The sequence below is a fragment of the Channa argus genome, unplaced genomic scaffold, assembly GCF_033026475.1.
Source record: "Channa argus isolate prfri unplaced genomic scaffold, Channa argus male v1.0 Contig014, whole genome shotgun sequence".
NCBI lineage: Eukaryota > Metazoa > Chordata > Actinopteri > Anabantiformes > Channidae > Channa > Channa argus.
The window spans coordinates 1-27143 of NW_027125233.1; the positions used below are offsets into that span (position 1 = coordinate 1).

A 27143-nucleotide genomic window follows, 5' to 3' on the forward strand; every position below is an offset into this window, starting at 1 on the left:
TGTCAACCATCGTGCTTCTTTACTACTAGACCGGTACCGTTTTAGTACTTTGCCACATTTATCTTCTTCTTAGCGAGTGTCATGCATTCTGCTTCTCCAGCGTTTTTAGGAGCTGTTGATGATATCAAATGCAGCTTACGGCCACACTGCTCTCGAAGCGCCCGATCTCGTCCGATCTCGGCAGCCAAATAGGGCCGGGCCTTGTTAGTACTTGGTAGGAAGACCGCCTGGGAATACCAGGTGCTGTAAGCTTTTTTGCTTGGGTTTACGGGCAGCACAAGCTGGTGTTACTGCCTATTTATTCATAGAAATTGTTCTATATTTTCATCAAATTTTGTTCTTTCATTGCGGTTTTGCTACTTTATTGGTTTGTCAACCATCGTGCTTCATTACTAGTAGACCATGTTACGGTCCTGGCCATATGTGTTGTTTTTTTTTTGTTGTTCTTATAGGTGCCCTGCCTGATTGGCCGGATTGGGGGGCAGTACAGGAAGCTGATTGGTCCATCCTACACTTCCTGGAGTTTTAAAAGTACGGTTCCCAACAGCTAGCGAGGCTCTTTCTGGCATCAGCACCTGTTTGCTGTTCTTGGTTTACCAAACCTTATTTAGCATTTTTGAATTGTTAGGTTTTGTGCCGTGGTTTTGTTTATAAATTGTATATTTTGTAAATAGTATTAAATCTGTAGGGGTGAACTGCCATTTTCTTTGGACTGTTTTCACATTAGGGAGTTAGGGTTAGCGACTGTCTTTTGGTTTGTTTATTTCTATCAGGCTAGCTAGCACTTTCTGTGGGAAATGGCTTATTTTGTTTATTATGTTGGCCTTGGTTCGCCCTGAGTTGTAGTGTCATGTTTTGTTTGACACTTTCTTTCTTTTAAAATAAATATCATTCTGTTGGAACATCTCGATCCTGGATTTTGGTTTGGGGATCGGAGAGGGAACATGCTAATTTATCTTTGTATGTTGCACCCTGAGCCCCTAGACATGGGCGTTACCGACCAGTACAGTTATAGTACTTTGTACTTTGCCACATTTATCTTCTTCTTAGCAAGTGTCATGCATTCTGCTTCTCCAGCGTTTTTAAGAGCTGTTGATGATGTCAAATGCAGCTTACGGCCACACCGCTCTCTGAGCGCCCGATCTCGTCCGATCTCGGCAGCCAAATAGGGCCGGGCCTGGTTAGTACTTGGTAGGAAGACCGCCTGGGAATACCAGGTGCTGTAAGCTTTTTTGCTTGGGTTTACGGGCAGCACAAGCTGGTGTTACTGCCTATTTATTCATAGAAATTGTCCTATATTTTCATCAAATTTTGTTCTTTCATTGCTGTTTTGCTACTTTATTGGTTTGCCAACCATCGTGCTTCATTACTAGTAGACCATGTTACGGTCCTGGCCATATGTGTTGTTTTTATTTTCTTGTTCTTATAGGTGCCCTGCCTGATTGGCCGGATTTGGGGGCAGTACAGGAAGCTGATTGGTCCATCCTACACTTCCTGGAGTTTTAAAAGTACGGTTCCCAACAGCTAGCGAGGCTCTTTCTGGCATCAGCACCTGTTTGCTGTTCTTGGTTTCCAAATCTTATTTAGCATTTTTGAATTGTTAGGTTTTGTGCCGTGGTTTTGTTTATAAATTGTATATTTTGTAAATAGTATTAAATCTGTAGGGGTGGACTGCCATTTTCTTTTGATTGTTTTCTCTTGTTTTCACATTAGGGAGTTAGGGTTAGCGACTGTCTTTTGGTTTGTTTATTTCTATCAGGCTAGCTAGCGCTTTCTGTGGGAAATGGCTTATTTTGTTTATTATGTTGGCCTTGGTTCGCCCTGAGTTGTAGTGTCATGTTTTGTTTGACACTTTCTTTCGTTTAAAATAAATATCATTCTGTTGGAACATCTCGATCCTGGATTTTGGTTTGGGGATCGGAGAGGGAACATGCTAATTTATCTTTGTATGTTGCACCCTGAGCCCCTAGACAGGGGCGTAACAGACCAGTACAGTTATAGTACTCTGTACTTTGCCACATTTATCTTCTTCTTAGCAAGTGTCATGCATTCTGCTTCTCCAGCGTTTTTAAGAGCTGTTGATGATGTCAAATGCAGCTTACGGCCACACCGCTCTTTAAGCGCCCGATCTCGTCCGATCTCGGCAGCCAAATAGGGCCGGGCCTGGTTAGTACTTGGTAGGAAGACCGCCTGGGAATACCAGGTGCTGTAAGCTTTTTTGCTTGGGTTTACGGGCAGCACAAGCTGGTGTTACTGCCTATTTATTCATAGAAATTGTTCTATATTTTCATCAAATTTTGTTCTTTCATTGCTGTTTTGCTACTTTATTGGTTTGCCAACCATCGTGCTTCATTACTAGTAGACCATGTTACGGTCCTGGCCATATGTGTTGTTTTTATTTTCTTGTTCTTATAGGTGCCCTGCCTGATTGGCCGGATTTGGGGGAAGTACAGGAAGCTGATTGGTCCATCCTACACTTCCTGGAGTTTTAAAAGTACGGTTCCCAACAGCTAGCGAGGCTCTTTCTGGCATCAGCACCTGTTTGCTGTTCTTGGTTTCCAAACCTTATTTAGCATTTTTGAATTGTTAGGTTTTGTGCCGTGGTTTTGTTTATAAATTGTATATTTTGTAAATAGTATTAAATCTGTAGGGGTGAACTGCCATTTTCTTTGGACTGTTTTCACATTAGGGAGTTAGGGTTAGCGACTGTCTTTTGGTTTGTTTATTTCTATCAGGCTAGCTAGCGCTTTCTGTGGGAAATGGCTTATTTTGTTTATTATGTTGGCCTTGGTTCGCCCTGAGTTGTAGTGTCATGTTTTGTTTGACACTTTCTTTCGTTTAAAATAAATATCATTCTGTTGGAACATCTCAATCCTGGATTTTGGTTTGAGGATCGGAGAGGGAACATGCAAATTTATCTTTGTATGTTTCACCCTGACCCCCTAGAAAGGGGCGTAACAGACCAGTACAGTTATAGTACTTTGTACTTTGCCACATTTATCTTCTTCTTAGCAAGTGTCATGCATTCTGCTTCTCCAGCGTTTTTAAGAGCTGTTGATGATGTCAAATGCAGCTTACGGCCACACCGCTCTCTAAGCGCCCGATCTCGTCCGATCTCGGCAGCCAAATAGAGCCGGGCCTGGTTAGTACTTGGTAGGAAGACCGCCTGGGAATACCAGGTGCTGTAAGCTTTTTTGCTTGGGTTTACGGGCAGCACAAGCTGGTGTTACTGCCTATTTATTCATAGAAATTGTTCTATATTTTCATCAAATTTTGTTCTTTCATTGCTGTTTTGCTACTTTATTGGTTTGCCAACCATCGTGCTTCATTACTAGTAGACCATGTTACGGTCCTGGCCATATGTGTTGTTTTTATTTTCTTGTTCTTATAGGTGCCCTGCCTGATTGGCCGGATTGGGGGGCAGTACAGGAAGCTGATTGGTCCATCCTACACTTACTGGAGTTTTAAAAGTACGGTTCCCAACAGCTAGCGAGGCTCTTTCTGGCATCAGCACCTGTTTGCTGTTCTTGGTTTCTAAACCTTATTTAGCATTTTTGAATTGTTAGGTTTTGTGCCGTGGTTTTGTTTATAAATTGTATATTTTGTAAATAGTATTAAATCTGTAGGGGTGAACTGCCATTTTCTTTGGACTGTTTTCACATTAGGGAGTTAGGGTTAGCGACTGTCTTTTGGTTTGTTTATTTCTATCAGGCTAGCTAGCACTTTTTGTGGGAAATGGCTTATTTTGTTTATTATGTTGGCCTTGGTTCGCCCTGAGTTGTAGTGTCATGTTTTGTTTGACACTTTCTTTCGTTTAAAATAAATATCATTCTGTTGGAACATCTCGATCCTGGATTTTGGTTTGGGGATCGGAGAGGGAACATGCTAATTTATCTTTGTATGTTGCACCCTGACCCCCTGGACAGGGGCGTAACAGACCAGTACAGTTATAGTACTTTGTACTTTGCCACATTTATCTTCTTCTTAGCAAGTTTCATGCATTCTGCTTCTCCAACGTTTTTATGCAGCTTACGGCCACACCGCTCTCTAAGCGCCCGATCTCGGCAGCCAAATAGAGCCGAGCCTGGTTAGTACTTGGTAGGAAGACTGCCTGGGAATAAAAGGTGCTGTAAGCTTTTTTGCTTGGGTTTACGGGCAGCACAAGCTGGTGTTACTGCCTATTTATTCATAGAAATTGTTCTATATTTTCATCAAATTTTGTTCTTTCATTGCTGTTTTGCTACATTATTGGTTTGTCAACCATCGTGCTTCATTACTAGTAGACCATGTTACGGTCCTGGCCATATGTGTTGTTTTTATTTTGTTGTTCTTATAGGTGCCCTGCCTGATTGGCCGGATTGAGGGGCAGTACAGGAAGCTGATTGGTCCATCCTACACTTCCTGGAGTTTTAAAAGTACAGTTCCCAACAGCTAGCGAGGCTCTTTCTGGCAGCAGCACCTGTTTGCTGTTCTTGGTTTCCAAACCTTATTTAGCATTTTTGAATTGTTAGGTTTTGTGCCGTGGTTTTGTTTATAAATTGTATATTTTTGTAAATAGTATTAAATCTGTAGGGGTGAACAGCCATTTTCTTTTGATTGTTTTCTCTTGTTTTCACATTAGGAAGTTAGGGTTAGCGACTGTCTTTTGGTTTGTTTATTTCTATCAGGCTAGCTAGCACTTTCTGTGGGAAATGGCTTATTTTGTTTATTATGTTGGCCTTGGTTCGCCCTGAGTTGTAGTGTCATGTTTTGTTTGACACTTTCTTTCGTTTAAAATAAATATCATTCTGTTGGAACATCTCGATACTGGAGTTTGGTTTGGGGATCGGAGAGGGAACATGCTAATTTATCTTTGTATGTTGCACCCTGACCCCCTGGACAGGGGCGTAACAGACCAGTACAGTTATAGTACTTTGTACTTTGCCACATTTATCTTCTTCTTAGCAAGTGTCATGCATTCTGCTTCTCCAGCGTTTTTAAGAGCTGTTGATGATGTCAAATGCAGCTTACGGCCACACCGCTCTCTAAGCGCCCGATCTCGTCCGATCTCGGCAGCCAAATAGAGCCGGGCCTGGTTAGTACTTGGTAGGAAGACCGCCTGGGAATACCAGGTGCTGTAAGCTTTCTTGCTTGGGTTTACGGGCAGCACAAGCTGGTGTTACTGCCTATTTATTCATAGAAATTGTTCTATATTTTCATCAAATTTTGTTCTTTCATTGCTGTTTTGCTACTTTATTGGTTTCTCAACCATCGTGCTTCATTACTAGTAGACCATGTTAAATAAATTGTATATTTTGTAAATAGTATTAAATCTGTAGGGGTGAACTGCCATTTTCTTGGACTGTTTTCACATTAGGGAGTAAGGGTTAGCGACTGTCTTTTGGTTTGTTTATTTCTATCAGGCTAGCTAGCACTTTCTATGGGAAATGGCTTATTTTGTTTATTATGTTGGCCTTGGTTCGCCCTGAGTTGTAGTGTCATGTTTTGTTTGACACTTTCTTTCGTTTAAAATAAATATCATTCTGTTGGAACATCTCGATCCTGGATTTTGGTTTGGGGATCGGAGAGGGAACATGCTAATTTATCTTTGTATGTTGCACCCTGACCCCCTGGACAGGGGCGTAACAGACCAGTACAGTTATAGTACTTTGTACTTTGCCACATTTATCTTCTTCTTAGCAAGTTTCATGCATTCTGCTTCTCCAACGTTTTTATGCAGCTTACGGCCACACCGCTCTCTAAGCGCCCGATCTCGGCAGCCAAATAGAGCCGGGCCTGGTTAGTACTTGGTAGGAAGACTGCCTGGGAATAAAAGGTGCTGTAAGCTTTTTTGCTTGGGTTTACGGGCAGCACAAGCTGGTGTTACTGCCTATTTATTCATAGAAATTGTTCTATATTTTCATCAAATTTTGTTCTTTCATTGCTGTTTTGCTACATTATTGGTTTGTCAACCATCGTGCTTCATTACTAGTAGACCATGTTACGGTCCTGGCCATATGTGTTGTTTTTATTTTGTTGTTCTTATAGGTGCCCTGCCTGATTGGCCGGATTGAGGGGCAGTACAGGAAGCTGATTGGTCCATCCTACACTTCCTGGAGTTTTAAAAGTACAGTTCCCAACAGCTAGCGAGGCTCTTTCTGGCAGCAGCACCTGTTTGCTGTTCTTGGTTTCCAAACCTTATTTAGCATTTTTGAATTGTTAGGTTTTGTGCCGTGGTTTTGTTTATAAATTGTATATTTTTGTAAATAGTATTAAATCTGTAGGGGTGAACAGCCATTTTCTTTTGATTGTTTTCTCTTGTTTTCACATTAGGGAGTTAGGGTTAGCGACTGTCTTTTGGTTTGTTTATTTCTATCAGGCTAGCTAGCACTTTCTGTGGGAAATGGCTTATTTTGTTTATTATGTTGGCCTTGGTTCGCCCTGAGTTGTAGTGTCATGTTTTGTTTGACACTTTCTTTCGTTTAAAATAAATATCATTCTGTTGGAACATCTCGATCCTGGATTTTGGTTTGGGGATTGGAGAGGGAACATGCTAATTTATCTTTGTATGTTGCACCCTGACCCCCTGGACAGGGGCGTAACAGAGCAGTACAGTTATAGTACTTTGTACTTTGCCACATTTATCTTCTTCTTAGCAAGTTTCATGCATTCTGCTTCTCCAAAGTTTTTAAGAGCTGTTGATGATGTCAAATGCAGCTTACGGCCACACCGCTCTCTAAGCGCCCGATCTCGTCCGATCTCGGCAGCCAAATAGAGCCGGGCCTGGTTAGTACTTGGTAGGAAGACCGCCTGGGAATACCAGGTGCTGTAAGCTTTTTTGCTTGGGTTTACGGGCAGCACAAGCTGGTGTTACTGCATATTTATTCATAGAAATTGTTCTATATTTTCATCAAATTTTGTTCTTTCATTGCTGTTTTGCTACTTTATTGGTTTCTCAACCATCGTGCTTCATTACTAGTAGACCATGTTAAATAAATTGTATATTTTGTAAATAGTATTAAATCTGTAGGGGTGAACTGCCATTTTCTTGGACTGTTTTCACATTAGGGAGTAAGGGTTAGCGACTGTCTTTTGGTTTGTTTATTTCTATCAGGCTAGCTAGCACTTTCTGTGGGAAATGGCTTATTTTGTTTATTATGTTGGCCTTGGTTCGCCCTGAGTTGTAGTGTCATGTTTTGTTTGACACTTTCTTTCGTTTAAAATAAATATCATTCTGTTGAAACATCTCGACCCTGGATTTTGGTTTGGGGATCGGAGAGGGAACATGCTAATTTATTTTTGTATGTTGCACCCTGACCCCCTAGACAGGAGCGTAACAGACCAGTACAGTTATAGTACTTTGTACTTTGCCACATTTATCTTCTTCTTAGCAAGTGTCATGCATTCTGCTTCTCCAGCGTTTTTAAGAGCTGTTGATGATGTCAAATGCAGCTTACAGCCACACCGCTCTCTAAGCGCCCGATTGGAGGAGGAAAGGGGAGTGGTCTTTCCGAATCAGTGTGCTTCAGGTAGAGACACGCATGTGAGCTGCTTCGCGTTTGTCGCGCATTTTTCGTTTTCATATTAGTGTTTTGCCTAGCCAGTATAGTGAGTTTGAGTTTGTTTTCAATATCTTTATGAAACCCCCCGGCGGAGTTTCTCCGTTCGGGGGCGCCTTCATTTATTGTGGTTTTCTAGTTTTTGGACTTTTTTGGGTTTTCGTTTTTGAGCGAGTTCTGATAGACTACTCGTAATGGAGAACGGCAGAGGCAGGCGAGAAGAAGAAGCCTGGTTTACAGTGGCGGGAAAAAGCGGAAGGAGGAGAATGGAAACGGAGAAAAATGGCGTCGGTGGGGAAAGCACATTGAGAGGGAACGAGCTGGAGCTGGCGGAGGAGACGAGGAAGTCGCTGAATAAAGGTGTCAAGCAGGTGGAGAAAAGGATGGAGATTGCAAAGGAGCGGCCTGGTCGGAGAATGGAGAATGACTGTGTGGCGGCGGATGAGAGACAACAGGGAAATCGGGTAAGCACGCGTTCGGTGCCGGGTGGAGTGACAGAGACGGGCAAAGAAATGCGGTATGATAGAGATTTGACTGTTTTGGCTGAGGTGGTGGGAGAGGAGAGAGTGAAGACAATGGAACTGCTGAGAGCAATGCGTGATGTGTGTGGAGGCATCGTGGCATTGCGGGAGACGGGGCCGAATAAATACGAGGTGACGGTCAAGAGCGAGGCTGGGAAAAAAAGACTCTTAGACGGATTTAAAGTGGGAAGAGCTGTGGTGATGGTTAAAACTTTAGCTATCGATGAATTGGTGGTGTCGTTTTTGAATCTGCCGGCCTATATTGCGGATGAGGACATTTTGGAAAAACTGGATGTGTGGGGGGTGAGAGCAATCTCTCCGATTAAAAGACGGTTATGGCCTGGGACTGATGTGGCGGATGGAACAAGATATGTTAAAGTTAAATTTAATGAAACTGTACAATCATTGCCATATTCCTCTAAATTTATGACGGCCACAGGGCCAGAATATTTTAGGGTTATCCATAATAATCAGGTTAAAGTGTGTAGGATGTGTCTACAGCCTGGACATATAGTTAGAGATTGCCCTGATTTTACATGCTTTAAGTGCAATAAACAGGGTCATTATGCACGTGAGTGTGATGCCTGGGCGCACAGGTGTGTTGCGTGCCATGCCCCAGCGGAGCAATGTAATTGCCGTAATGCAGGTGAAGGGGAAGGGGTGGTAAACCGGGACTCCATCTCTGATGATGAAAGGAGTAATGTCAGGCCTGCAGAGGAGCCAGCCCTGGGTAGCGAGACAGAGAGTGAGAATGAGCTTGGAGATGAGATGGTGTCACAGAGTGCTGACTTGTTGGTGCAAGAGGGCATAAGGAATGAGGGGGTCGATGAGCTGGGATCCAGTATGGATCATGTGCTGGCGGACTGGAGCGGGGATGCGGCGAGTCGCCCTGAAGGGGGCTGGCTAGACTCACCCCGGCCTGAGCCGAATGTGCCTCACTCGCAAAATGAAGTAGAATCCACCACTCGAATACCCACTTCTGATGTGGCCCCGCTGGCTCCCCAGGCTGACAGTATAGAGTCAGATTCGGAGATGGATGTTCAGCAGATAAAGCAGGTTAGAAAACGTACACAGCAAGAGAAATCAGGGAGGAGTGAGGGAGGGAATAGAGGCAAAGGGAAAAAACAGCTTAGGAAATGACCTTTTTAATCGGCGTTTACTTGATAATGCTGCTTCAATCGCAAAATTTAAACGGGTTAACAAATATTGGGAAAATAGAGCAACTCTGTGGAGAAATGGCATGCGACATCTTGTGTGTCCAGGAATGTAGGTGGTCCATGGACAAAATAGACACTATAAAATCTTTTTGGAGAGGGGAGCTCTTTTACTCCCTCTCCTCTGACAAAACTGCTGGAGTGGCAATTTTTGTAAAGCCGGGTGTGTGTGAGAGTATTGTGGAGATTTTTAAGGATGGACAGGGTAGACTAATTGTTATTGATATAATACATTATAATAAAAAATATAGAATTCTGAATTTGTACGGTCCGAACAGTGAACCTGAAAGGAGAGGTTTCTTTGAGCGCTGCAAAAGGTGGACAGATGATCGCTCGGTAGTGATAGGAGATTGGAATGTTGCTCTGACTAAGGCGGACGTAGGAGTTAATAATAAATTTAAACAAGACATTAGTAGATCGGCTGTTTTTGTATGGATGGATGAGTGTGATTTGATAGATGCGTGGAGAGTGCTGAACCCCGGCACCCGGGCGTATTCGCGCAGGCAAGTGGTATTGGGCGGGCTAAAGCAATCCAGGATTGACCTGTGTTTGTTGGCGTCGAGTTTGGTGCAAGAATTAAATGAGTGTAAATATTGTTTTTGTTCCTGGAGTGATCATGCCTGTTTAAAGGTGACTCTAGGGGAGGGTGGTATGCAGAGGAATGGGGGCCTGTGGTGTTTTAACACTTCCCTCCTTGAAGATCAAGTTTTTAAAGATAAAATGAAGTCTTTTCTCTCTGCTCTATGTGATGAGAGTGATTATGTCGTGGATATCATTGAGTGGTGGGAGCGCACCAAATTTAAAATTAAAAAGCGTTGTATCGCTCTGAGCAGAGAGAAGAGGCTGAGGGAAAAGACAGAGGAGGCTGAGCTGAGACATCATCTAAAAGAGGAGCTTGAGCTTATTGAGGCTGAGTGTGACCGTCCCTTGGATGTCTATCTTGGATTGAGGGAGCAGCTGAGACGGTTAGATGAGAGAAAATGCAGAGGCGCAATGATCCGCAGTAAAGCACAACACATGTTGAAAGGGGAGCGCTGTACTGCTTTTTTTCTAGGTTTGGAAAAAAGGAAACAGGCAAAAACATACATACCAGAAATAAAAGACCTTGATGGAAACACACATACTGATATAGTGGATATTTTACAAGCAATACAAGACTACTACGCTAATTTGTTTAGCAAACAACATATTAAAAAAGCACAAATGGGCACAGTATTAGGAAAAATTGGCTGCTCCCTCAGTCACGAGGATGCGGCTCTGTGTGATGGTGACATTCAGATTGAAGAAGTGAGAGCAGCGATTGGAAGCCTTAATACATCTAAAAGCCCGGGTGTGGATGGTCTCTCAGCTGAGTTTTACCAACATTTCAGCAACATACTGGCCCCCGTCCTCTGCAGGCTATACTCTGCCATGCAGGAGGAGAACAGGTGCGCGGAGTCTTTTTTAAGGGGTGTGATCACTCTAGTTTATAAAAACAAAGGCGCCAGAGATGACCTGGCAAATTATAGGCCAATTAGTCTGCTCAATACTGACTATAAGATCCTCGCTAAGGTGCTAGGGTTCAGGCTTAAGGGAGTGATTGGCTCGATAGTTGGGCCTACCCAGACTTACAGCATTCCGGGGAGGGATATCGCTGACTGCATTTTGTCAACAAAATTCTCATTGGAGAATTTAATGGCTACAGGAGGTATATACCTTAATGTAGATCTAGAGAAGGCATTTGACAGAGTGAGTCACGATTTTCTCTTCGAGTGTCTGGGGGTTTTTGGGTTCGGCCCAACTTTTCGAGGGTGGATGAAGTTACTGTACAGCCGAGCTACTAGTGTCGTGAAGTGCAATGGCTTCGTGACAGATCCCGTCCCCTTAGAAAGATCAGTGAGACAGGGGTGCCCCCTATCAGCTATGCTCTATGCAATAGTGGCAGAACCTCTAGCACAGTCAATTATATCTGACTCTCAAATAATTGGGATCACGTCGCCCAGAGGAACTGATTTCAAAATAGCACAATATGCAGATGATATTAACATCATGGTCAGGGATGGGGATAGTTTGCGAAGGGTTTTGCAACATCTAGATGCATATGAGCAAGCTGCGGGAGCACGGGTAAATAAGGACAAATCGAGTTTGATCCTGGGGCCTGGTACTGTTCTTGGGGAGGAAGGCCAGCATTTTAAAAGGGGCGGGCCTGAGGTTAAAGTACTTGGTGTATATTTGGGCTCACAACCAGAAGACAGCAGTCGTAGATCCTGGGAAGAGCAGGTTGCGGGGTGTAGATCAAGGCTCGCACTGTGGAGAATGAGGGGATTAGGTTTAAAAGGGAAAATCACTGTAATAAATGCAGTAATTGTGCCGAGACTTGTCTACACCATGCAGGTTTGTCACCTGCCGAGTGATGTACTGGTACGCCTGAGCAGCGCTATTGAGGATTTTCTATGGAAGGGGAGAGCAATGAAAATTGCACATAAGACACTGGTCGGGCCGTACAAAAAGGGGGGACTCAAACTGTGTAATTTAAAAGCAAAATTGAAGTCATTAAGAATAAAACTGTTTAAGAAAATGCTGAGCCAGAAAACTAAAAACATATGGGAGGATTATTTGTATGATGATGTACTGAAAAGAGGTATGTGCGGCTTTTACAATCTATGTAGCGTCACACTCGGCCGGCCTATTGTGGGAACATGTCCACTCTTCCAGGAGGCGGCTGAGGCATGGGTGGAAATCCTGCCCCAGTTGGAGTGTGTAATTACATCAAAACAAAGTGTGTTAAACCAGCCCATCTTTGGGAACCCCTGCCTCAGCGGCCGAGAGGGATGTAAGGCCGGTCGGGGCATCTTGACTGAGGCGCTACATCAGATTAAAGATGTTTTAGACCAGACAGGGGCTCCTAGCCCTCTTGCGGTATTTAGTAAAATTAGGATGAAAGGGTTTAATATAAAAAAGGCTAGAGTTGTTCGATTTTGTGATGATTTATTAGAGCGAATGCCGCAAGAGTGGAAAGAGTGGTTGTCGGAAGTGGATGAGGATCGGGTGGAGGACGACGAGCTGGATTTTGCTCTGACCTGTGACGTCAAAAACAGAAAACTGCAAGATTTACAATCAAAATTTTGGTATAGGGTTTTAATTAACAAAATATTCCAAGAACCTACAGCAAACACTGCATGGTCTCATCTCTTTCTTACCCGTCCCGTCTCTGAAATTTGGTCAAATATACACAGTAAGTGGCTTCCCCCTGCAATAGCAAACTCAAACTTCCTGCTGCGTCACAGAAGGGTGCTGGTTTCTGTCGTCCTTCACCAGATAAGTAAAAGCACGTATGCGAGAACCTGTCCGGTCTGTAGGGTGGAAGATGAAGATTTTAACCACTTTATGCTATACTGTACAGTCACACGGGATTTCAGGGACTGGGTTAAAACGTTGTTAATCAATAAGTGTAAACTGCCTAAGTTAGAAGGGGAAGCATGGGACTGGGTGTGGTGCTTTGGGAAACAAAAAGGTGATAAAAGATGTAATGTTGGTTTAATCAATTTTTTATTGAGTGTAGCACGTCATGTGTTGTATGTTGGTAGAAATTATGCTTTGTATGGGGGGAAAAGGACAAACAGGGTGGGTTTTTTTCAAAATATGGTGACACATTACATGAGAATTCTGTTTTCAGTGGATGAGGATGAGTTTATAGCTAGGTGGGGGGCAAGGAATGATTTATGTGAGCTGGATGGGGAGGGTAGATTGCACTTCGATTTTGGGTGAATTTATTTAACCTTGTAGTATATGGGCGTATATATTTAAGAATGTATGTGTGTATGTAGGTGTATGTATATATGTATATATATGTGTGTATGTATATATATGTATGTATACATGTATATATGTGCATACAAATATGTGGAAAAAAGGGGAAGAGGCTTGCTTTGCTTTAATTTGTTTGATTTACTGTTAAAAAGACGAATGAATTTACTCTTTTTCTTTATGTTTCTCTGTATATAGTTAATTTTTATTTTGTAAAGTGTATTTTTGATAATAAAAAGATAAAAAAAAAAAAAAATAAGCGCCCGATCTCGTCCGATCTCGGCAGCCAAATAGAGCCGGGCCTGGTTAGTACTTGGTAGGAAGACCGCCTGGGAATACCAGGTGCTGTAAGCTTTCTTGCTTGGGTTTACGGGCAGCACAAGCTGGTGTTACTGCCTATTTATTCATAGAAATTGTTCTATATTTTCATCAAATTTTGTTCTTTCATTGCTGTTTTGCTACTTTATTGGTTTCTCAACCATCGTGCTTCATTACTAGTAGACCATGTTAAATAAATTGTATATTTTGTAAATAGTATTAAATCTGTAGGGGTGAACTGCCATTTTCTTGGACTGTTTTCACATTAGGGAGTAAGGGTTAGCGACTGTCTTTTGGTTTGTTTATTTCTATCAGGCTAGCTAGCACTTTCTATGGGAAATGGCTTATTTTGTTTATTATGTTGGCCTTGTTTCGCCCTGAGTTGTAGTGTCATGTTTTGTTTGACACTTTCTTTCGTTTAAAATAAATATCATTCTGTTGGAACATCTCGATCCTGGATTTTGGTTTGGGGATCGGAGAGGGAACATGCTAATTTATCTTTGTATGTTGCACCCTGACCCCCTGGACAGGGGCGTAACAGACCAGTACAGTTATAGTACTTTGTACTTTGCCACATTTATCTTCTTCTTAGCAAGTTTCATGCATTCTGCTTCTCCAACGTTTTTATGCAGCTTACGGCCACACCGCTCTCTAAGCGCCCGATCTCGGCAGCCAAATAGAGCCGGGCCTGGTTAGTACTTGGTAGGAAGACTGCCTGGGAATAAAAGGTGCTGTAAGCTTTTTTGCTTGGGTTTACGGGCAGCACAAGCTGGTGTTACTGCCTATTTATTCATAGAAATTGTTCTATATTTTCATCAAATTTTGTTCTTTCATTGCTGTTTTGCTACATTATTGGTTTGTCAACCACCGTGCTTCATTACTAGTAGACCATGTTACGGTCCTGGCCATATGTGTTGTTTTTATTTTGTTGTTCTTATAGGTGCCCTGCCTGATTGGCCGGATTGAGGGGCAGTACAGGAAGCTGATTGGTCCATCCTACACTTCCTGGAGTTTTAAAAATACAGTTCCCAACAGCTAGCGAGGCTCTTTCTGGCAGCAGCACCTGTTTGCTGTTCTTGGTTTCCAAACCTTATTTAGCATTTTTGAATTGTTAGGTTTTGTGCCGTGGTTTTGTTTATAAATTGTATATTTTTGTAAATAGTATTAAATCTGTAGGGGTGAACAGCCATTTTCTTTTGATTGTTTTCTCTTGTTTTCACATTAGGGAGTTAGGGTTAGCGACTGTCTTTTGGTTTGTTTATTTCTATCAGGCTAGCTAGCACTTTCTGTGGGAAATGGCTTATTTTGTTTATTATGTTGGCCTTGGTTCGCCCTGAGTTGTAGTGTCATGTTTTGTTTGACACTTTCTTTCGTTTAAAATAAATATCATTCTGTTGGAACATCTCGATCCTGGATTTTGGTTTGGGGATTGGAGAGGGAACATGCTAATTTATCTTTGTATGTTGCACCCTGACCCCCTGGACAGGGGCGTAACAGACCAGTACAGTTATAGTACTTTGTACTTTGCCACATTTATCTTCTTCTTAGCAAGTTTCATGCATTCTGCTTCTCCAACGTTTTTAAGAGCTGTTGATGATGTCAAATGCAGCTTACGGCCACACCGCTCTCTAAGCGCCCGATCTCGTCCGATCTCGGCAGCCAAATAGAGCCGGGCCTGGTTAGTACTTGGTAGGAAGACCGCCTGGGAATACCAGGTGCTGTAAGCTTTTTTGCTTGGGTTTACGGGCAGCACAAGCTGGTGTTACTGCCTATTTATTCATAGAAATTGTTGTATATTTTCATCAAATTTTGTTCTTTCATTACTGTTTTGCTACTTTATTGGTTTGTCAACCATCGTGCTTCATTACTAGTAGACCATGTTACGGTCCTGGCCATATGTGTTGTTTTTGATTTGTTGTTCTTATAGGTGCCCTGCCTGATTGGCCGGATTGAGGGGCAGTACAGGAAGCTGATTGGTCCATCCTACACTTCCTGGATTTTTAAAAGTACGGTTCCCAACAGCTAGCGAGGCTCTTTCTGGCAGCAGCACCTGTTTGCTGTTCTTGGTTTCCAAACCTTATTTAGCATTTTTGAATTGTTAGGTTTTGTGCCGTGGTTTTGTTTATAAATTGTATATTTTGTAAATAGTATTAAATCTGTAGGGGTGAACAGCCTTTTTCTTTGGACTGTTTTCACATTAGGGAGTTAGGGTTAGCGACTGTCTTTTGGTTTGTTTATTTCTATCAGGCTAGCTAGCACTTTCTGTGGGAAATGGCTTATTTTGTTTATTATGTTGGCCTTGGTTCGCCCTGAGTTGTAGTGTCATGTTTTGTTTGACACTTTCTTTCGTTTAAAATAAATATCATTCTGTTGGAACATCTCGATCCTGGATTTTGGTTTGGGGATCGGAGAGGGAACATGCTAATTTATCTTTGTATGTTGCACCCTGACCCCCTAGACAGGGGCGTAACAGACCAGTACAGTTATAGTACTTTGTACTTTGCCACATTTATCTTCTTCTTAGCAAGTGTCATGCATTCTGCTTCTCCAGCATTTTTAAGAGCTGTTGATGATGTCAAATGCAGCTTACGGCCACACCGCTCTCTAAGCGCCCGATCTCGGCAGCCAAATAGAGCAGGTCCTGGATAGTACTTGGTAGGAAGACCGCCTGGGAATACCAGGTGCTGTAAGCTTTTTTGCTTGGGTTTACGGGCAGCACAAGCTGGTGTTACTGCCTATTTATTCATAGAAATTGTTCTATATTTTCATCAAATTTTGTTCTTTCATTGCTGTTTTGCTACATTATTGGTTTGTCAACCACCGTGCTTCATTACTAGTAGACCATGTTACGGTCCTGGCCATATGTATTGTTTTTATTTTGTTGTTCTTATAGGTGCCCTGCCTGATTGGCCGGATTGAGGGGCAGTACAGGAAGCTGATTGGTCCATCCTACACTTCCTGGAGTTTTAAAAGTACGGTTCCCAACAGCTAGCGAGGCTCTTTCTGGCAGCAGCACCTGTTTGCTGTTCTTGGTTTCCAAACCTTATTTAGCATTTTTGAATTGTTAGGTTTTGTGCCGTGGTTTTGTTTATAAATTGTATATTTTGTAAATAGTATTAAATGTGTAGGGGTGAACAGCCATTTTCTTTTGATTGTTTTCTCTTGTTTTCACATTAGGGAGTTAGGGTTAGCGACTGTCTTTTGGTTTGTTTATTTCTATCAGGCTAGCTAGCACTTTCTGTGGAAAATGGCTTATTTTGTTTATTATGTTGGCCTTGGTTCGCCCTGAGTTGTAGTGTCATGTTTTGTTTGACACTTTCTTTCGTTTAAAATAAATATCATTCTGTTGGAACATCTCGATCCTGGATTTTGGTTTGGGGATCGGAGAGGGAACATGCTAATTTATCTTTGTATGTTGCACCCTGACCCCCTGGACAGGGGCGTAACAGACCAGTACAGTTATAGTACTTTGTACTTTGCCACATTTATCTTCTTCTTAGCAAGTTTCATGCATTCTGCTTCTCCAACGTTTTTAAGAGCTGTTGATGATGTCAAATGCAGCTTACGGCCACACCGCTCTCTAAGCGCCCGATCTCGTCCGATCTCGGCAGCCAAATAGAGCCGGGCCTGGTTAGTACTTGGTAGGAAGACCGCGTGGGAATACCAGGTGCTGTAAGCTTTTTTGCTTGGGTTTACGGGCAGCACAAGCTGGTGTTACTGCCTATTTATTCATAGAAATTGTTCTATATTTTCATCAAATTTTGTTCTTTCATTACTGTTTTGCTACTTTATTGGTTTGTCAACCATCGTGCTTCATTACTAGTAGACCATGTTACGGTCCTGGCCATATGTGTTGTTTTTATTTTCTTGTTCTTATAGGTGCCCTGCCTGATTGGCCGGATTGGGGGGCAGTACAGGAAGCTGATTGGTCCATCCTACACTTCCTGGAGTTTTAAAAGTACGGTTCCCAACAGCTAGCGAGGCTCTTTCTGGCAGCAGCACCTGTTTGCTGTTCTTGGTTTCCAAACTTTATTTAGCATTTTTGAATTGTTAGGTTTTATGCCGTGGTTTTGTTTATAAATTGTATATTTTGTAAATAGTATTAAATCTGTAGGGGTGAACTGCCATTTTCTTTGGATTGTTTTCACATTAGGGAGTTAGGGTTAGCGACTGTCTTTTGGTTTGTTTATTTCTATCAGGATAGCTAGCACTTTCTGTGGAAAATGGCTTATTTTGTTTATTATGTTGGCCTTGGTTCGCCCTGAGTTGTAGTGTCATGTTTTGTTTGACACTTTCTTTCGTTTAAAATAAATATCATTCTGTTGGAACATCTCGATCCTGGATTTTGGTTTGGGGATCGGAGAGGGAACATGCTAATTTATCTTTGTATGTTGCACCCTGACCCCCTGGACAGGGGCGTAACAGACCAGTACAGTTATAGTACTTTGTACTTTGCCACATTTATCTTCTTCTTAGCAAGTGTCATGCATTCTGCTTCTCCAGCGTTTTTAAGAGCTGTTGATGATGTCAAATGCAGCTTACGGCCACACCGCTCTCTAAGCGCCCGATTGGAGGGGGACAGGGGTATGGTCTTTCGGAGAAAGTGTGCTGCAAGAACAGACGTGTTTGTGAGCTGCCGCCCGTTTGGTGTGCATTTTTCGTTTTTGTGGTCATTTATTTGCCTACCTATTGTAGTGATTTTGAGTTTGCTTTTTTGCTTTATAAACCCCCCGGCGGATTGATTCCGCTCGGGGGCGTTTTTCGTTTTCTGGTTTTTGTTTAATTTGTTGCCTAAATATCAAGCCGACCTGCTCGGCAGCGCGGCTTGTGTATGAGCTTTTCCACCAGCATGAGCGCGGCGGACATTATGGCTGGCGAGAGGACAAATGTCTGCACCATGCAGAGTTTTAAAACTCCCAATGCTGGTGTTGGAAAAAGCAGAGACTCTACAGAGGGGAAGAGTGCGGGAAAAAGTTTGGGAAATAAAGTGGTGGAGAAATACGATGTGCGTATGGAAGTGAGAGGAGCGGCGGCGAGGTTGATGACGGTGGAGACGGAGAGACAACCAAGGAACGAGACGGATCAGAGAGGAGAGGAAAAGGGACGCCACGCGAATAAATATGTAAAAAATCTGACGGTGATGGCGGAGGTTTTGGGAGAAGATAGGCTGAAAACGTTGGAAGTGATGAGAGCGATGCGCGACATCTGCGGAGGTGTAATTGCCTTCCGGGAGACCGGGATAAATAAATATGAAGTGACTGTTAAGAATGAGGCCGGGAAAAAAAGGTTATTGGATGGTTTTAAAATTGGACGGGCTGTGGTAATGGTTAAAAACTTGTCGGTGGATGAGCTGGTGGTTTCCTTTTTAAACCTGCCAGCTTATATCGCGGACGAGGAAATCCTGGAGAAGCTGGATGTGTGGGGAGTGAAAGCGGTGTCTCCCATTAAAAGGAGATTGTGGCCGGGAACGGACATCGCTGATGGCACAAGGTTTGTTAAAGTAAAATTTAATGACACAGTGCAATCCCTCCCGTACTCGACAAAATTTATGACGGCGACTGGACCTGAATATTTCAGAGTGGTGCACAATAACCAAGTTAAGGTTTGCAGAATGTGCTTACAGCCTGGACATGTAGTGAGAGACTGTCCAGAGTTCACCTGTTTCAAATGTGATAAACAGGGACATTATGCTCGTGAATGTGATTCTATGACGCACAGGTGCGAAGCATGTCATAGCGCTGCTGAGGAATGCGCGTGTATAAATAATTTACCGGAAAGGGATGTGAGTGATAGAGAGCCCATCTTTGAGGGAGGGAATAGCGGGGAAGCCTCTGAAGAAGAGTCCAGGGATGAGAGAGAAAATGAACCAGAGGTTGGTGGGATTGAATGGGTCCCAGAAACACAATGTAGCCAGGAGGAGAAAGAGCGGCAAAGTGGCTTCCTCGGCTCTAGTATGGATCATGTAGTTGAGGAGATAGAGACAGTGCTTGAGAGTGAGTTGGGGGCAGTGAGGGTCCCCCAGAGGGACCTGCCTCGGCCTTTATTACTCCACTCGCCTGAGCTCATCCCTCAAAATGAAGTCCCTGTCCCTGCTCCAGCAGGTGTGCTCTCGTTGGGCTCTGCAGGTGACCTCACTGAATCAGACTCAGAGATGGACTTTCATCAAGTTCAAATAGTTAGAAAAAGAGCTCAGGCTGAGCAATCAATGAAGAATGAGGGGGGAAAGCAGAAAAAAGGTAAAATACAAGTAAAAAGATGACAGGTAATATTTGGATTTTTCTGTTCATAATGCTTATTATTTCTCAAAATTTAAATGGTTTAAAAAGAGTGGAAAAAATAGAACAGATTTGCAGAGACATGGCATGTGATGCCCTGTGCGTCCAGGAGTGTAGGTGGACTCTGGACATTGTAGAAAAATTAAGAATGTTCTGGAGAGGTGACTTGTTTCATGCTTCTGCAACGGATGGAACAGCCGGGGTGGCAATTTTTCTGAGACAAGGGTCCTTTGAAAAGGTGAAAGAGGTGTTTAAAGATGAGAAGGGTAGGGCAATTATTGTAGATGTGATATATAATGGTTATGTATATAGATTGCATAATGTGTATGCTCCTAATATAGAGGGAGAAAGAAAGTGCTTCTTCCAGAGCTGCAGGGGGTGGACTACTGATAGGTCGATAATTATTGGGGATATGAATGTGGCTTTATCCAAAATCGATGTTGGGGCTGCTAACAAATTTAAAGAAGACAATAGCAGGGCGGCTATACACAATTGGATAAATGAATATGATTTGGCGGATGCTTGGAGGGTGTTGAAGGGTGGCACGCGTGGTTTTTCACGCAGACAAGTTGTGGTGGGTACATTAAAACAGTCGCGTATTGACCTGTGTCTATTAGCAGCGGGCCTGGTGACTGAATTAATTGACTGCAAATATATTTTTTGCAGTGAGAGTGATCACGCCTCTGTAAGAGTGTCTCTTGTGGCGGAGGGGCTGCAGAAGAATGGGGGAGTGTGGTGTTTCAACTCCAGTTTGCTTAAAAATGAAACTTTTCGTTCAAAGATGACCGTGTTTCTTTCTGCTCTGGTCGATGAAAGTGAGTTTATTACTGATATAGCAGAGTGGTGGGAGCGCACAAAATTACGGATTAAAAAGCGGTGCATTGCACTGAGCAGAGAGAGCAGAGCCAGGGAGAGGAGAGAGGAGACTGTGCTGAGGGATCGTCTGCAGCGGGAGATTGATTTGATCGAAGCTGGGAGTGGCCACGCTTTAGATGAGTATCTGGAGCTGAGGGAGCAGCTGAAACACATTCAAGAGAGGAAGTGTAGAGGTGCAATGATCCGGAGCAAAACCTGTTTTTTGCTGGAAGGGGAGAGGTGCAGTGCCTTCTTCCTTGGATTAGAAAAGAAGAAACAAATGCAGTCACACATAGCACAAATCACAAGGGTGGATGGAACAAAATGCACGGATTTGGTGGATATTTTACAGGCAGCAGAGGATTTTTATACTAATTTATTTCGAAAGGAGGATCTGGATAGGAAATACATGGATAGGGTGATAGGGGCAATCGGCTGCTCTCTTGGCTCTGAGGATGTGACTCACTGTGATGGCGACATACAGCTGAGGGAAGTTCAGGAGGCAATTGCTGACTTGAATGTTTCAAAAAGCCCTGGTGTAGATGGTCTCTCTGCAGAGTTTTATAAGTGTTTCTCCTACCTGCTTGCCCCTATCCTTTGCAGGCTTTTTGCTGTGATGCAGGAGGAGAAGAGGTGCGCAGCCTCATTCTTGAGAGGTGTGATCACTCTTGTTTTTAAAAACAAGGGTGCTAGAGATGACCTGGCCAACTATAGACCAATTAGTCTACTGAACACAGACTATAAAATATTGGCAAAACTGTTGGCCTCCAGGCTTAAGAGGGTGATTGGGACAATTATAGGACCAACCCAGACCTACAGTATTCCTGGGAGGGATATAGCGGACTGCATCCTATCGACGAAATTCTCGTTTGAACATCTCATGTCCACGGGTGGGGTTTACCTTGGTGTGGATCTTGAGAAGGCCTTCGATAGGGTCGGTCATGAGTATCTCTTTCAGTGTCTGAGGGCGTTTGGTTTTGGGAGGGTGTTCAGTGGCTGGATTGAGCTGTTGTATGGCAGAGCTGCTAGTATGGTGAAATGCAATGGCTCACTGACTGATCCGGTCCCCCTGGAGCGGTCCATAAGACAGGGGTGCCCCCTGTCAGCCATGCTCTATGCCATTGCTGCAGAGCCGCTCGCACTGTCTATTCTTGCAGATCCCTCAATAAGAGGCATTGAGACCCCCAGGGGAAATGAGTTTCGGTTAGCTCAGTATGCGGATGACATCAATATAATGGTGAAGGACAAAGCTAGTCTCCGCAGAGTCATGTTGCACCTTGAGGAGTACGAGCTGGCTGCAGGGGCAAGGGTGAACAGGGCAAAATCATGTTTGGTTTCTGGCCCGGGAATTGATTTAGGGGAGATGGGCCGGGGCTTTCAGCGGGCTGGGGATGAACTAAGGGTATTGGGAGTATATATGGGACCTAATGCCCTAGCATGCACACAGAAGACATGGGCAGGGCAGCTTGCTGCATGTAGATCAAGGCTTTTGTTGTGGAAATCAAGGCGCATCGGTATAAAAGGCAAAGTAATAATAATAAATTCGCTGGTAGTGCCAAAACTTGTCTACGCTATGCAGGTCTGCCCTGTGCCGTGTGATGTCATGGTCTCCCTCTGCAGCATGGTGGATTATTTTTTGTGGAATGGAAGAGCCAATATGATAGCCCATAGAACTTTAATTGGGCCCCTTAAAAAAGGAGGGTTAAACCTTTGTGATTTAAGGATGAAAGTGCTTGCTTTAAGGGTCAAACTTATTAAAAAGGCTTTGAATAGCAAGCTACAGAATATATGGGCGGACTACATGTTTGACGATATAATGAAGCGGGGGAGTTGTGGGATATTTAATTTGTGCAGCTCTGCTTTCAGGTGGCCTGTGCCAGACTCGGACCCTCTATTTCAGGAAGCCGCTGAGGCATGGGTCAAGATATTGCCTCAGCTGGAATGCGTATTACGCACAAAAATGGACGTGCTAAATCAACCGCTTTTTGGCAATCCACGCCTCGGAGGGCGGGCGATACTCCGAGAGGGGACGGGTCTGGTTCACAAAACACTGAAGCAGGTGAGCGATATTGTTGACCTAGGTGGGAGCATTAATGCGCAGGCCACCTATGAAAAATTAGGGAGTCTAAAATTGATGATAAAGAAAAGACGAGTTCTTAATCTCTGTAATACAGTGGTTAAGAATATACAGAGTAACTGGTTGGAAATGTTGCAAGAAACTTCACAGGATCTGATGGAGACTGACAGGATTGAGTTCTCTCTTGTCTGTGATTCCAAGGGCAGAACTCTTTCTGATCTTCCAACAAAATTCTGGTATTCATATCTAGTATCTGAAATCTTCAAAACACCAACTGCAGAAGCCAAGTGGTTGTGTCTCTTTCCGCAGAGACCAATCTCAACAATCTGGTCTAATTTACATGGCAGGTGGATTCCACCATCAGTATTAAACACAAACTATAAGTTGCGTCACAGGAGGGTGCTCACGTCTGTCAGTCTCCATCAGATCAATAAGCTGTTGTATTCAAGAACATGTGTATTGTGCAAAGTGGAGGATGAAGATTTTGAACATTTCTTTCTGCACTGCTCAGCTGGAGGGTCTTTGAGAGCTTTTGTCAGGACCCTGCTGTCACAGAAGTGTAGAATGAAAGGGTTAGAGGGGGAACAGTGGGAGTGGATTTGGTGCTTTGGGATAATGGGAAAATCACAGCGCTGTAATAACACACTGATTAACTTCCTCCTAAGTTTTGCTAGACATGTTTTGTTATATGCACGGAATTTGGCTTTATATGATGGGAAATATGTGAAAAAGGTGGTGGTTTTTAAGCACATGGTTAAGTTTTATTTGGAAATTTTGTTTTCATATGACAAGGATTGGTTTGTTGCATCATGGGGGAGAAATAATGATTTTTGTACAGTACAAGGGGAAAAGGAAAGAATTCTGGTGTTGGATTTTGGGTAGGGGGAGATATGGCTGTGTATGATGCATATATGACGGATTTGGAAAAGCAAATGTATGTCTTGTTTGATTAATTGTAGAGTGAAAAGGTTTTTTACTGCACTTTTGTATACTGTGTATATAATTTTGTTTGTATGAATCTTTTGATAATAAAAAGATAAAAAAAAAAATAAGCGCCCGATCTCGTCCGATCTCGGCAGCCAAATAGAGCCGGGCCTGGTTAGTACTTGGTAGGAAGACCACGTGGGAATACCAGGTGCTGTAAGCTTTTTTGCTTGGGTTTACGGGCAGCACAAGCTGGTGTTACTGCCTATTTATTCATAGAAATTGTTCTATATTTTCATCAAATTTTGTTCTTTCATTACTGTTTTGCTACTTTATTGGTTTGTCAACCATCGTGCTTCATTACTAGTAGACCATGTTACGGTCCTGGCCATATGTTTTTTTTATTTTCTTGTTCTTATAGGTGCCCTGCCTGATTGGCCGGATTGGGGGGCAGTACAGGAAGCTGATTGGTCCATCCTACACTTCCTGGAGTTTTAAAAGTACGGTTCCCAACAGCTAGCGAGGCTCTTTCTGGCAGCAGCACCTGTTTGCTGTTCTTGGTTTCCAAACTTTATTTAGCATTTTTTGAATTGTTAGGTTTTATGCCGTGGTTTTGTTTATAAATTGAATATTTTGTAAATAGTATTAAATCTGTAGGGGTGAACAGCCATTTTCTTTTGATTGTTTTCTCTTGTTTTCACATTAGGGAGTTAGGGTTAGCGACTGTCTTTTGGTTTGTTTATTTCTATCAGGCTAGCTAGCACTTTCTGTGGGAAATGGCTTATTTTGTTTATTATGTTGGCCTTGGTTCGCCCTGAGTTGTAGTGTCATGTTTTGTTTGACACTTTCTTACGTTTAAAATAAATATCATTCTGTTGGAACATCTCGATCCTGGATTTTGGTTTGGGGATCGGAGAGGGAACATGCTAATTTATCTTTGTATGTTGCAACCTGACCCCCTAGACAGGGGCGTAACAGACCAGTACAGTTATAGTACTTTATACTTTGCCACATTTATCTTCTTCTTAGCAAGTGTCATGCATTCTGCTTCTCCAGCGTTTTTAAGAGCTGTTGATGATGTCAAATGCAGCTTGCGGCCACACCGCTCTCTAAGCGCCCGATCTCGTCCGATCTCGGCAGCCAAATAGAGCCGGGCCTGGTTAGTACTTGGTAGGAAGACCGCCTGGGAATACCAGGTGCTGTAAACTTTTTTGCTTGGGTTTACGGGCAGCACAAGCTGGTGTTACTGCCTATTTATTCATAGAAATTGTTCTATATTTTCATCAAATTTTGTTCTTTCATTGCTGTTTTGCTACTTTATTGGTTTTTCAACCATCGTGCTTCATTACTAGTAGACCATGTTACGGTCCTGGCCATATGTGATGTTTTTATTTTGTTGTTCTTATAGGTGCCCTGCCTGATTGGCCGGATTGGGGGGCAGTACAGGAAGCTGATTGGTCCATCCTACACTTCCTGGAGTTTTAAAAGTACGGTTCCCAACAGCTAGCGAGGCTCTTTCTGGCAGCAGCACCTGTTTGCTGTTCTTGGTTTCCAAACCTTATTTAGCATTTTTGAATTGTTAGGTTTTGTGCCGTGGTTTTGTTTATAAATTGTATATTTTTGTAAATAGTATTAAATCTGTAGGGGTGAACAGCCATTTTCTTTTGATTGTTTTCTCTTGTTTTCACATTAGGGAGTTAGGGTTAGCGACTGTCTTTTGGTTTGTTTATTTCTATCAGGCTAGCTAGCACTTTCTGTGGGAAATGGGTTTTTTTGTTTATTATGTTGGCCTTGGTTCGCCCTGAGTTGTAGTGTCATGTTTTGTTTGACACTTTCTTTCGTTTAAAATAAATATCATTCTGTTGGAACATCTCGATCCTGGATTTTGGTTTGGGGATTGGAGAGGGAACATGCTAATTTATCTTTGTATATTGCACCCTGACCCCCTGGACAGGGGCGTAACAGACCAGTACAGTTATAGTACTTTGTACTTTGCCACATTTATCTTCTTCTTAGCAAGTTTCATGCATTCTGCTTCTCCAACGTTTTTAAGAGCTGTTGATGATGTCAAATGCAGCTTACGGCCACACCGCTCTCTAAGCGCCCGATCTCGTCCGATCTCGGCAGCCAAATAGAGCCGGGCCTGGTTAGTACTTGGTAGGAAGACTGCCTGGGAATATAAGGTGCTGTAAGCTTTTTTGCTTGGGTTTACGGGCAGCACAAGCTGGTGTTACTGCCTATTTATTCATAGAAATTGTTCTATATTTTCGTCAAATTTTGTTCTTTCATTACTGTTTTGCTACTTTATTGGTTTGTCAACCATCGTGCTTCATTACTAGTAGACCATGTTACGGTCCTGGCCATATGTGTTGTTTTTATTTTCTTGTTCTTATAAGTGCCCTGCCTGATTGGCCGGATTGGGGGGCAGTACAGGAAGCTGATTGGTCCATCCTACACTTCCTGGAGTTTTAAAAGTACGGTTCCCAACAGCTAGCGAGGCTCTTTCTGGCAGCAGCACCTGTTTGCTGTTCTTGGTTTCCAAACTTTATTTAGCATTTTTGAATTGTTAGGTTTTATGCCGTGGTTTTGTTTATAAATTGTATATTTTGTAAATAGTATTAAATCTGTAGGGGTGAACTGCCATTTTCTTTGGATTGTTTTCACATTTGGGAGTTAGGGTTAGCGACTGTCTTTTGGTTTGTTTATTTCTATCAGGCTAGCTAGCACTTTCTGTGGGAAATGGCTTATTTTGTTTATTATGTTGGCCTTGGTTCGCCCTGAGTTGTAGTGTCATGTTTTGTTTGACACTTTCTTTCGTTTAAAATAAATATCATTCTGTTGGAACATCTCGATCCTGGATTTTGGTTTGGGGATCGGAGAGGGAACATGCTAATTTATCTTTGTATGTTGCACCCTGACCCCCTAGACAGGGGCGTAACAGACCAGTACAGTTATAGTACTTTGTACTTTGCCACATTTATCTTCTTCTTAGCAAGTGTCATGCATTCTGCTTCTCCAGCATTTTTAAGAGCTGTTGATGATGTCAAATGCAGCTTACGGCCACACCGCTCTCTAAGCGCCCGATCTCGGCAGCCAAATAGAGCCGGGCCTGGTTAGTACTTGGTAGGAAGACCGCCTGGGAATACCAGGTGCTGTAAACTTTTTTGCTTGGGTTTACGGGCAGCACAAGCTGGTGTTACTGCCTATTTATTCATAGAAATTGTTGTATATTTTCATCAAATTTTGTTCTTTCATTACTGTTTTGCTACTTTATTGGTTTGTCAACCATCGTGCTTCATTACTAGTAGACCATGTTACGGTCCTGGCCATATGTGTTGTTTTTGATTTGTTGTTCTTATAGGTGCCCTGCCTGATTGGCCGGATTGAGGGGCAGTACAGGAAGCTGATTGGTCCATCCTACACTTCCTGGATTTTTAAAAGTACGGTTCCCAACAGCTAGCGAGGCTCTTTCTGGCAGCAGCACCTGTTTGCTGTTCTTGGTTTCCAAACCTTATTTAGCATTTTTGAATTGTTAGGTTTTGTGCCGTGGTTTTGTTTATAAATTGTATATTTTGTAAATAGTATTAAATCTGTAGGGGTGAACAGCCTTTTTCTTTGGACTGTTTTCACATTAG

The 27143-nt window shown here is 42.9% G+C and overlaps 12 pseudogenes; all 12 read left to right on the forward strand.

Moving 5' to 3' along the window:
- The first annotated feature begins 133 nt into the window (after positions 1-133).
- LOC137112602 (5S ribosomal RNA) lies at positions 134-252 on the forward strand (annotated as a pseudogene).
- Positions 253-1110: 858 nt separating this feature from the next.
- LOC137113206 (5S ribosomal RNA) lies at positions 1111-1229 on the forward strand (annotated as a pseudogene).
- Positions 1230-2096: 867 nt separating this feature from the next.
- LOC137112960 (5S ribosomal RNA) lies at positions 2097-2215 on the forward strand (annotated as a pseudogene).
- Positions 2216-3072: 857 nt separating this feature from the next.
- Positions 3073-3191, forward strand: LOC137113153 (5S ribosomal RNA; annotated as a pseudogene).
- Positions 3192-5004: 1813 nt separating this feature from the next.
- On the forward strand, positions 5005-5123 carry LOC137113165 (5S ribosomal RNA; annotated as a pseudogene).
- A 1572-nt stretch (positions 5124-6695) lies between these two features.
- Positions 6696-6814, forward strand: LOC137113176 (5S ribosomal RNA; annotated as a pseudogene).
- Positions 6815-14985: 8171 nt separating this feature from the next.
- LOC137113187 (5S ribosomal RNA) lies at positions 14986-15104 on the forward strand (annotated as a pseudogene).
- An 857-nt stretch (positions 15105-15961) lies between these two features.
- LOC137112728 (5S ribosomal RNA) lies at positions 15962-16070 on the forward strand (annotated as a pseudogene).
- Positions 16071-16937: 867 nt separating this feature from the next.
- LOC137113020 (5S ribosomal RNA) lies at positions 16938-17056 on the forward strand (annotated as a pseudogene).
- A 7541-nt stretch (positions 17057-24597) lies between these two features.
- Positions 24598-24716, forward strand: LOC137112516 (5S ribosomal RNA; annotated as a pseudogene).
- An 868-nt stretch (positions 24717-25584) lies between these two features.
- On the forward strand, positions 25585-25703 carry LOC137112652 (5S ribosomal RNA; annotated as a pseudogene).
- Positions 25704-26560: 857 nt separating this feature from the next.
- On the forward strand, positions 26561-26669 carry LOC137112712 (5S ribosomal RNA; annotated as a pseudogene).
- Positions 26670-27143: the final 474 nt, after the last annotated feature.